The 10,703-nt window shown below is 49.4% G+C and overlaps 1 long non-coding RNA gene across 1 annotated transcript; it reads left to right on the plus strand.

Moving 5' to 3' along the window:
- The first annotated feature begins 465 nt into the window (after positions 1-465).
- LOC135362411 (uncharacterized) lies at positions 466-9,675 on the plus strand. The gene is made up of 3 exons (XR_010407043.1): positions 466-963; positions 5,334-5,411; positions 7,131-9,675. It is a non-coding gene; the product is annotated as an uncharacterized LOC135362411 (long non-coding RNA).
- The last annotated feature ends 1,028 nt before the right edge of the window (positions 9,676-10,703 follow it).

A 10,703-nucleotide genomic window follows, 5' to 3' on the forward strand; every position in this document is an offset into this window, starting at 1 on the left:
TTATATATGTACAAAAATAAGGGTTGATATGATGAAGGTATGGAATATGACTGTAAAGATGGAAATTATAAAAAATTTTATAAAAGGAATTGATAAGTTGTTTGAAAAAAGAAAGAAGAGGATTTAAAAAAAGAAAAAAGAAAAAAAAAGGGAGAGGATGTGATCAGGCAGGGGAATAGAAAACACCATATACTAGAGATTTAGGGTATATTTTAATCTGTTAGAAGAAACTATCTCAAAATTTTAAAGAGAGAACAACTTATATATATAAGCCAAAAATATGGGTAACTACTATGAAGGGATAGACTATGACTCTAAAAATGAAAAATAAAAATGTTTTTTTTAAAAAAAGGGATTGATAAGATGTTGGTTGAAAAAGGGAAAAAGAAAAATTCAAAAAGAAAAAAGATAGTTAAAAAAAATTAACTTTGAAAGACTAAAGAATCATGGTAAAAAAGCCGTGAATTCTATGTGCAGTAGTCCCCTAGCACTGGAGTTCTGCCGTTCTCATTGACCGGTAAACTTGGTCTTGGCTGGCTGTTCTCGCTGATCTTCTGGGGAGGGGCCTGTTGCCGTGGTTTCCAAATGTCTCTGCCGGAAGCGGAATTGCCCCGCCCTTGCCCCCTCCCGGCTGAGTAATCTGCTCGCGTTTGCTCTCCGGGGCTTTTGTTCCCTGCGAGCTTTCCGTCCAGCTTTGGAGGCGAGAGTGAAAATGGCGGCCTCCCAATCTCCGCCCCGGAGGAGCCGAGAACTCGGGGCCCCACTCCTCAGTGAGCCCCCAGAGAAAAGCCGTCAGTCACTCCCGCTCTCCGGCCGTCAGTCTCCCCGCTCTCCGGCCGCACCCCGTGCTCGCCCGGCCTGTGACCGCGCATTTCTATCTCTGGCACCCGACCCTGGGTGGAGTCTCCAAACCCAGCAGATCCCTGCGGTGCACTCCCGCGCTGCTCCTCCCGGGGGAAGAAGGTGAGTCTCCCCGGATCTGCCGCTTGTTGGGTCCCTGCTGGAGGAGCAGGGGCCCGACGGTGCCGCGGATCACGGTTTATGGCCACCCCGAGCTGAGGGCCCGCGCCTGGGCTCCGCCTCTGCAGCCGGCTTCCCGGCTCCGATACCTGGGAGCTCTGCCACACTCAGGCACCCCCGGTCTTTCTGCAACCCCAAGGGTCCTGAGACCACACTGTCCCGGAGGGTTCCACCCCCCGCTTAGCCACCAGAGTGACGTCCCTCGGCGGAGCAGACTTTTAAAAGTTCCGATTTTGTGCTCCGCGGCTCTATCACTTGCCAGAAGCGGCCGACGGAGGCCCCTCCCCCGCCGTCTATCCTCCCGAATATATCGCCGTGGATTCACTTCTCCGCACGTCCTACCTTCCAGAAAGTGGTCGTTTTTCTGTTCAGAGAGTTGTTGCTGTTCCTTTCTTCGATCTCCTGTTGGGTTTGTAGGTGTTCAGAATGGTTTGATCCCTATCCAGCTGAATTCCTGAGAGGAGACGAAATCCAGGTCTCCTACTCCTCCGCCATCTTGCTCCGCCCCCTCTCATCAGACTTCTGCTAGACCAGAAGTTCCATGAAGGCAGGGGCCTTATCTGTCACTTTCTCCACTCTGACCCTCCTGGCCTGGCCCAGAGCAGCCTATTAGTCTATCGGTGAACAGATTTTGAAAACAGTAGCTGGAGGCGGAAGGAAGAGGCAGCTTTCAAGTCTTTCCTAAGCCACCCGACCCCGCAGCTACTCATCATTTTATGCCGTCAATCCCTAGCCCTCACCCCACCTCACCCCCGTGCCCTTGCTTGGCTTTGCTTGATGTTCATTTCAACTGGTTTCCACCACCACCAAATGTTGGTGGCAAGGGCGGGCCCATAGACATCAGGTCAGCGCCCACCAGGGCATGGCCCTGCTCATGGAAATGCAGTGGAGTATCTGGAGAAGAGTCTCTTCTTGAGTCTATGAGTATAGAAGTCAGCAGCTGGCTCCTTTGGTTCCCTTCTGGCGGGGGGAATTGAGACCCTCCAGCTATGCTAGCTCTGTCCTGCTGTGACTCGGGGATACGTTTGTGTCAGTGCTGGAAGGGTTTTAAAGATGACAGTCTGTACAGCCATGCACCAGTGACCCTGACAGAGAGGCTGGGCCTTGGGAAGGGAGGATGTCACTGCACTGGGCAGTCACCACCAGCGCTCAGCGTCTCCACAATGGTCACCCTGGGATCACAGCGCCAGGACAAGGGCTGAGTCTCCCAGGCTCTCCTGCCATCTACGGACAGGGTTTCGATTCCCCCCGCCAGAAGGGAACCAAAGGAGCCAGCTGCTGACTTCTATACTCATAGACTGGTTAAGACTTCCGGTGTCCTTACCTTCGTATTGCTTGCAGAGTCAGTCAGTGTTGACTGTTTGCTGGGTGACAGACATGATATTGTGTGTCATCTCATTTATCCTTACAACGCTATCGCGCACAGCGCAGGATCCTATCTCCATCTTGCAAGTGAGAAAAATGACAGCTCAGGGACTTCATACAGCCTCGCCAGTGGCAAATCCAGCCCAGCATCTAGGCCTCCCGATCTTCTTTTTTTTTTTTAATTCAAGTTTTTTATTCTTAATGGTCTCTGAGATCCAACCTCTTTTTTTTTTTTTTTTAAAGAGAGGTGGGGAGAGGCAGAGGCAGAGAGACAGAGAGAATCTTTTTTTTTTTATAATTTTTTGTATTATGTTAGTCACCATACAGTACATCATTAGTTTTTGATGTAGTGATCCATGATTCATTATTTGCGTATAACACCCAGCGTTCCATGCAGTACGTGCCCTCCTTAATACCCATCACTGGGCTCACCCATCCCCCACCTCCTTCCCCTCTAAAACCCTCAGTTTGTTTCCCGGAGTCCACAGCCTTTCATGATTCGTCTCCCCCTCCTGATTTCCCCCTCTTCATTTTCCCTTCCTTCTCCTAATGCCCTCCATGCTATTCTTTATGTTCCACAAATAAGTGAAACCATATGATAATTGACTTTCTCTGCTTGACTTATTTCACTTAGCATAATCTCCGCTAGTTCCATTCATGTTAATGCAAATGTTGGGTATTCATCCTTTCTGATGGCTGAGTAATATTCCATTTTATATATGGACCACATCTTCTTTATCCATTCACCTGTTGAAGGGCATCTCGGCTCCTTCCACAGCTTGGCTATCGTGGACATTGCTGCTATGGACATTGGGGTGCATGTGCCCCTTCGGATCACTACATCTGTATCTTTGGGGTAAATGCCTGGTAGTGCAATTGCTGGGTCATAGGGTAGCTCTATTTTTAACTTTTTGAGGAATCTCCACACTGTTTTCCAAAGTGGCTGTACCAACTTGCATTCCCACCAACAGTGTAAAAGGGTTCCCCTTTCTCCACAGCCTCTCCAACATTTGTTGTTTCTTGCCTTGTCCATTTTTGCCATTCTAACTGCTGTAGGGTGGTATCTCAATGTGGTTTTGACTTGAATTTCCTCTAGGATTTTGATGGATTCCTGTCTCACATTGAGGTCTTTCATCCATTCAGAGTTTAGCTTTGTGTATGGTGTAAGAGAATGGTCGAGTTTCATTCTTCTGTATATAGCTGTCCAATTTGCCCAGCACCATTTATTGAAGAGACTGTCTTTTCTTTTTTTAAAGATTTTATTTATTTATTTGACAGAGAGAGAGAGAGCACAGCAGGGGGAGTGGCAGGCAGAGGGAGAGGGAGAAGCAGACTCCCTGCTGAGCAGGGAGCCCATTGAGGGGCTCCATCCCAGGACCCCAGGATCATGACCTGAGCCGAAGGCAGCTGCTTAACCAACTGAGCCACCCAGGTGCCCCTAACCTCCCGATCTTTCTGAGGTCCTGTGCTCTTCCTGCTACGCCTGCTATCAGCTCAGGGAAGGCATTCCCTCCTGCCATGGGCCTCAGGGCCACTGGGTGTAGAATTTCTTTCTGCCTGGGATGAGACGTAGAAGCAGGCAAGAGCACCACTAGGCACACAACTGAGTCGGGGAGCTGGCAGTTTCCTTCCTTGGCCATGTGAAAATTTTCCAAATATGGGGAGCCATCTGTTGATGATGTGAGGATTGGGCAGCTTCCCCTCTCATCATTAGCTTGGCAGCGATGGAAAGTGAGTCCAGAAAGTGCCCTTGTGTATCATAAAGGAAATTTAAGCCGTATGTTTCTCATTCATTTACTCTTAAGTCATCAAAATGTTGGTTTTAAAGGGGCTTTTGATGTCCAACTTGCTTTCTGCTTTTTTATGGGGGAGAGAGAGAGGAAGTCACGATTCTCTCTAGCTGTAAATCGCCCAGTTTGGGGAAAGCTGGAGATGATCCTGTACCCCCAAATACTGGAAGAATAAAGGAAGCTTCAGGCAGGGGTCTGCTTTAGGAACCCAGGCAGAGACATTCATTTTCATCTAAAACAAACCAAAAAAGCATAGAATGAATGCCATGATAAAGAAACTATGGCTTTGACAGCATGTGACACACTCGAGACAGTAGATACAGTCCTGGAGCTGGGATTGAATCTAAGTGCCCTTGCTCTAAAGCTCTTAACATCTACTGCCTCTTGGAGAAGGAGGGAGGGCACTCCTCAGGCAGGGAGAAAGGGAAAGAACTCTCCAGGTAGAGGATACAACCTCGTAGAAGGCCTCAAGGAGGGAAGGGACAGAAAAGGACAGTGTGGGGAGCATAGCAGAGGGGCCCAAGGGGAGGCTGGCATGCCTGGAGGGGGTCTTGGGGTCAAGGCAAGGATGTCTTCCCTAAGCTAAGACCAGAGGGAAACTGCTGGAAGGTGGAAAAGCTCTCCAGGTGACACATGCGTTCCAGGCTGAGAACCACGGGCAGTCGAAGCAAGGAAAAGTGGACACAAGAGAATCCTTGGGGCCAATCCTTGGAAGTTCATCTAATTCACTGTCATGTTCTAGGGGGTACCAGATCTAAATTGCCATGGACATACGAGCTACTTTCCTGTATTTGTAGCATCTCAAAGAAGGAGCTCCTACAACCTCACTGGGTTATCCATTGGTTGGTCCAGGAGCCCTCATCCTAATGCTTTCCCCTACAGTTTCTACTTATTTTTGTAGAGTCTCAGAGGACTGAAAACAGACACCATTTGTTCTAATGCAACTTGCCCACATTCTTAGGCAATCACCAATGAAAAACATTTATTGGATTCGCACTATGTGAAAGGTTCTGTGAAGATGGGAATATAAAGGATCAGAAGACATTCTTTGGCTGCAAGTTGCTCATATCTGGAGAGTAAGGAAAAAAAAAGAAAACTAGTAACACAAGGCACTGTATGCTAAGTGCCAAATAAAATCTTCCTCTGATTCCCCCTTAGGCAGACCTGGATCGTTCTCTGCCTGTGCTCCTACTGTTCCCGGGACGTACATCACTTCCACATAGCGATCATCCCATGGTATGTGGTCATTCATTTCCATTCAGTCTCCCCAGCAGATTGAGCTTCTTCAGGCCCAACTGTGTCTCTTTCCTCTTTGTGTGAAGCCCTCATCCTTACCTCAGTATGTAGCTTATAACACGTACTCAGTAAGTGTTTCATGGATTATTCAATCGATGGTAGACAATAAGTTTCTCTTAGGGGTTCAGAGGATATAAAAAAAGTTTGACAAAGGCAATGAGGCACCTACCGTATGCCTAACATTTAGTGGTGGCCAAGCAGAAGCAAAATGATGAAGTAGAAAGTGGTTGGAAGACCATCTCCCATAACCAAACTCCAGCTAACATTTTCCAGGTTGTAGCCATGGCCTCTAACTTGAAACACAATGGATTCTGGGAAAATTGATGAGTGAATTGTTCTAATCTGAGGATAAGTGCTGAGTCATGGAGATCCCAAGTCCATCCTGGGCATTCTCTTGGGTGCGGGAGCACCAGATGTTGCTCTGGTTTTTTGGAGTTTCTTGGGATCCCACTCTCTCCATTAGAGACTGTGCCCCCTTCTGAGTCCCTTTCCCTCTTGCTCAAATTAAAACAGCTAATTTTAGATGTTTCCTGATTACTCCTAGCTGGGTCTCATTAGCAGAATTAAAACAGTTGGAACCTCAGCTGGAGAAGGAGCAGCTTTCATTGGTCCTGGTCTGTTTTTCATCTCCACGTTGCTGTTGATGTTGGCTGCCTTGGAGAAAAGCAAAATGAACTCTCTCCTAAGAGAGTGGACCACAGGCTGTTGGCTGAGTGCCTGAACCAGTGGGTGAGGGGTGAAGGAACACATGTCCAAGGGAATGTGACCACCTCTGGTGGCAGGCACATGTTTTGCTCATAACACATCTCGAAAGTGCATAGGCATTCATTTTTTCATTTATATATTCATTCAACATTTAAGTGATCACTTAGCATATAATAGGCTCTCAACTGCGCCCTATCCTAGGTCCTATTGGCCAAGAACTCACTGTCAGGTGGGTGCAATAGACAAGCACATGACTACCAACCCACTAATCCGTGCAGAGGTATGCACAGGGCATTGTGGTAGCATAATAATAATAATCACTCATCTTGGAGTGTTGTGTTCCAAGTTCTGTCCAAGTATTTTATATGAATCAATTCACTGAATCCTCACAATAACCCTGTGAGCAGAGAGAAGGACCACCGAACTTAGTGGAGAGTGGGAAGCAAAGAACAGGTACATAAAGGAGAGGAGGGACATTGCAGGCAGATGACTGCCATGTATAAAGGTGTGGAGGCACTGCATGCAGATGGAGTTTGGGGATCTCTATCTCCTGCAATTCTTTTTCTCTGTCACAAAGAAAAAAAAATCCCTATAAATATCTTACTGTTGGTCATACTTGCTGATCATGAGCTGGATTTCAAACATCTCCAGGGTGTTTTTATTCCACTGAAGACAATCTCGTGCCATAGTTCTGGTCTTCTGCTGGATTTGCACCTTATCTAATAGGACTGGGAGCTCTTAATCTGCTCTTAATTGCTGGGAGCCTCTTAATCTGCTCACCCCAGCATCATCACTTCCCTCTTTCTTGCTCCTCTCCCCGCCCCCATTAAGATCCCAGCAATGTTCTTCTCACTTTTAGTCTAGAGCCTCGTAGGAGAGCTCCTTCCCCTCCACTAACATAGTTCATTTCCTGATGTCACCAGTCACTGGGGCCTCTCTCATCTCTTCTCTTAGAGTCCCAGTCATTCTGGGACTGTCCCTAAGCAGAATCGATAGCAAGAAGACAACAAATACAAGATACATCAGCAGCGGCAGCCACAGTCTGTATCCACCTGTGCATGGCTCGTGCAGACCACCCGAGAGTTCAGCATCTTCCTGTCTGACAATCCGATGCCCAAATGGAGATTTTTGTGGAATCTGAACCAAAGGATTGATGGGAAACCCAAATCCTAGCATGTCGTGTGGACCACCCGAGAGTTCAGCATCTTCCTGACAATCTGATGCCCAAATGGAGATTTCTGTGGAATCTGAACCAGAGGATTGATGGGAAACCCAAATCCTAGCATGGACAAAGCAAAAGGAAGTTGTAGAGAGAGGGGAAATGACAGCACCATTTGGGTCACAGAGGAGATGCTTCTGGAACAACTGAGAAAAATGAACCTGGAGAGACAGAAGGTTACAAATAGTGACTTCTCCCATCCTGAGTCAGATGGGCTGAGAACCTCAGCCCATCTGACCCTCACTGCCACTTTTCAAGAACTTGAAGTTCCTTCTTGGGCTCAAGGTCCTTTCCCTCTCTTCTGCATGTCCTTTGTCCCAAGTGATAGAGAAGTTCCAAGCCCCAGACTGGGACAAGGAGTCAGGGAGCTCTGAATCTGGTCCCAGAGGGGACAGGACAGTGCCTCTGCAGAAAGCCAGCTTTCTTTCCACCCTGTGTCTTGGCTCTGGATAACGATCCTCTCCAGAGCACTTGAGGCCTAGAGTCTTTTTTTAATGGAAACAAGAGACTCGTAAATCCCCAAGCCAGACTCCCTTGAAGCTCCTGGCTCAGCCCCGGCCTCCTGGGCTCTCTGCCATGGGGAACGTCTCCCAATCTGCTCTCCTTCTCCCCAGACTTCACACATTGACTTCTGGCTCTGGCGCTCCAGCCTCTACCCACCTGGCTGGAGGCCTTGGGCCTGCTCTGGTCACAATGGTTGAACATCTTTGGGATGAACTGTAGCCCTCAAATCCTTCTGAAATTTGGGGTTGCTGGATCCAGAGATGCTGACCCAGCATCCTGGGGACAGTCTTATAGATGAGGCTTTGGAGAAGTCCCAGACAGCCATCAAACCAAGAAAAGTTTAAGTGAAATCTAGCCACAGTTACCTTCAGTGGAGGCCCCAGCGCCCAGGTCCCTCCATTCCTTCTGTGGCCCCATCCCAGGATGCTGATCCCCCCACCAGCCCCAGCCAGCTGTCCAGGAGTCTGTCTCTCTTCCACTCTGACGAGGGGGCTCCTGGCCCCTCCCCTCCCCTCTTCCTTTTCCAGTCAACCTTGTCCTTCGTCTAGAGGTCATGAGCAGAGACCTCCAGGTGCAGCCAGCACTGGGATAAGAGGAGTCAATCCCACACTGTCAGGCAGATCTGTCAAGAGGGCTTTAGGGTTTGTAATTAGGAGGGCCAGCTGGGCTCCTTCTTCAGTCTCCCCCCTCCCCCCACCCGCAGCCTGGCTGGTAACTTGACTTCTTAAGATGGAACCAAAAATAGAAAAAAAAGGAAGGAAAGAAAGAAAGAAAGAAAGAAAGAAAGAGAAAGAAAGAAAGAAAGAAAGAAAGAAAGAAAGAAAGAAAGAAAGAAAGAAAGAGAAAGAAAGAAAAAAAGAAAAGAGGAAAGAAAAACCACTAACCCTCACTTCCTCCCTATGTTCTAAAAATCACCTTGTCCTGGGTCTCCCTTCTTAAATCCTGGAATCTTAGGTCTTTACCCTCAGGACTCGCAGGAAAAAGTTTCTGATGGAGGTGGTTCCTGGAAGTCGTCAGAGGAGGGAAGTTTCTTTCCTCTGTGTTACAGCAGGTCAGCCGTGGGGCTCGGGCTGGAACCCCAGCCTCCCCACACGCCATCCTTGATTGGAGCCCATGGGGTGGAAATCACCTGGAGGGCCCCGGGAGCCCTGGAGGCTGGTCAGACTCAGGCCCTAACTTGCAGGGTGACCTTGAACCCTCTTGGGGTCTCAGTTTCGTCACAGGTATAGGAGAATTCCCTCTGCTTTTGAGGTACTCCAGAAAAGCAACTGCCGAGCAGAAGTGTGTATCAGAGGCCGAGGGAGTCTTACAAGGATTTGGAGGAGGAGCTGGTCTGTAGTGTCGTGATTTTAACCCAGAGAGGACCTTGGTCCTGGGGGCCCAGAACGGCTCAGGGAATGTTGTTATGACATCAGAGTGCAGAAATTCATGCTGTCACAGCAGGTGCGGGGAGGTCCCCACTTGTTCCTGAAGATTCATCTCCTTTCTTCAGGCCAGTTCAGAGGAAACTAGAATCTGTGGGCACAGAGCTCTAGAAAAGTATTTCTTGCCGGTTAGGGCAAATCTGAAGCCCCTCGGGGTGTGTGTGTGGGGGCGTCTTTCTCTACCTTCTCTCCCTCTCTCCTGAGGCTCTGTCTGCACCTCCTGGGCCTCACTGTCTCCAGGTCTCACGCTCTCTGTGGGAACCTCCCCCTTTGAGACCCAATTACTGGAACCTCCAGGAAGGTTTAACTGAATATTTGTATTGAAAACAGGAGCCAGGGCCCATGGCCCCGATTAGAGGAAGTGGCGGGGGGGCGGGGGGGGGGACGAGAGGAGCCCAGTGTTGGCTTTTCATTCCGGATTAGAGACCTTTAATTGTTCTGAGAGCAGAGAGTGGGGCTGGGGGATAATGGGTCTGAAGTTTGCTTTCTCCCAGAGCTGCCCCTCGCTCTTCCACTCAGCTGCAGAGCAGGGGTTAGGGCAGGTCCCTGGGCGCTCTGGGCTCGGGCTCAGCCTGGGTCTCAGGAGCTGGGGATGGCCCGCAGCTCTGCCCAGCAGGCGGGCAGCCCGCGCGGGTTCGCATGTGTGTGCAAGGCATGGTGATGAGCACCTCTGTGGAAGGCCCTTGGCCAAGTGTGTGTGTGTCTCTGGGCAGGTGAGAGCAATGCATCATTAGTGACCGCAGGGCCCACCTGCCAGGTGGCTAGACAGGCCCTGTGACTGTACACTTTTATTGAGGCCTAAGAGATGCCATCCATCTCTCTTGCCTGGAAGGTACGAGATGCCATTCTGACAGCCATTCTTCATCTGCATCCTCCTCACAGCTGGGACCTGCCGTTTCTCGGCCCGGCTCGCCCTGGGAGGAGTCGGAGCAGGGGATCGATGGGGCTCCCTCTTTCTCTCAGAGCGAGCGCTATACTGAATCCAAATCCTGGTGTTCTCTGGTTCGCTGCTCACCCTGAGGCCTCCGTGAACATGACTGTTTATTATCTGAGCAGATTTAAGAGAGGCCTCCCTCTTCCAGACGCTGGGTGACTCGTTCTAGGGGGGCTCTGCTGCCCCTCAGGTGCACTCACCTGTAGGGTCTTACCTGGTAAGACAGATACCACTGGCCGTGATTTTATAGCCAAGGACAATTAGGTCATGTAAGTCACTTTCTTAAGGCCACACAGCCGGCTCCAGCTGGGATGTCAACCCATGTTCCAAAACCCACCTTCGCCTTATGCCACGCCAAGAAGCAGCGTCGAGGGCTGAGGGGCGGAGGCTCTGGGGCTAGGCTAGAGACCAGAAAATGTGGTTCTTCTTTTTCTGAAGAAAGATTG

Source organism: Mirounga angustirostris, unplaced genomic scaffold, assembly GCF_029215605.1.
Source record: "Mirounga angustirostris isolate CCGP_5_RB_7025 unplaced genomic scaffold, mMirAng1.0.hap1 SCAF_13, whole genome shotgun sequence".
Lineage (NCBI taxonomy): Eukaryota > Metazoa > Chordata > Mammalia > Carnivora > Phocidae > Mirounga > Mirounga angustirostris.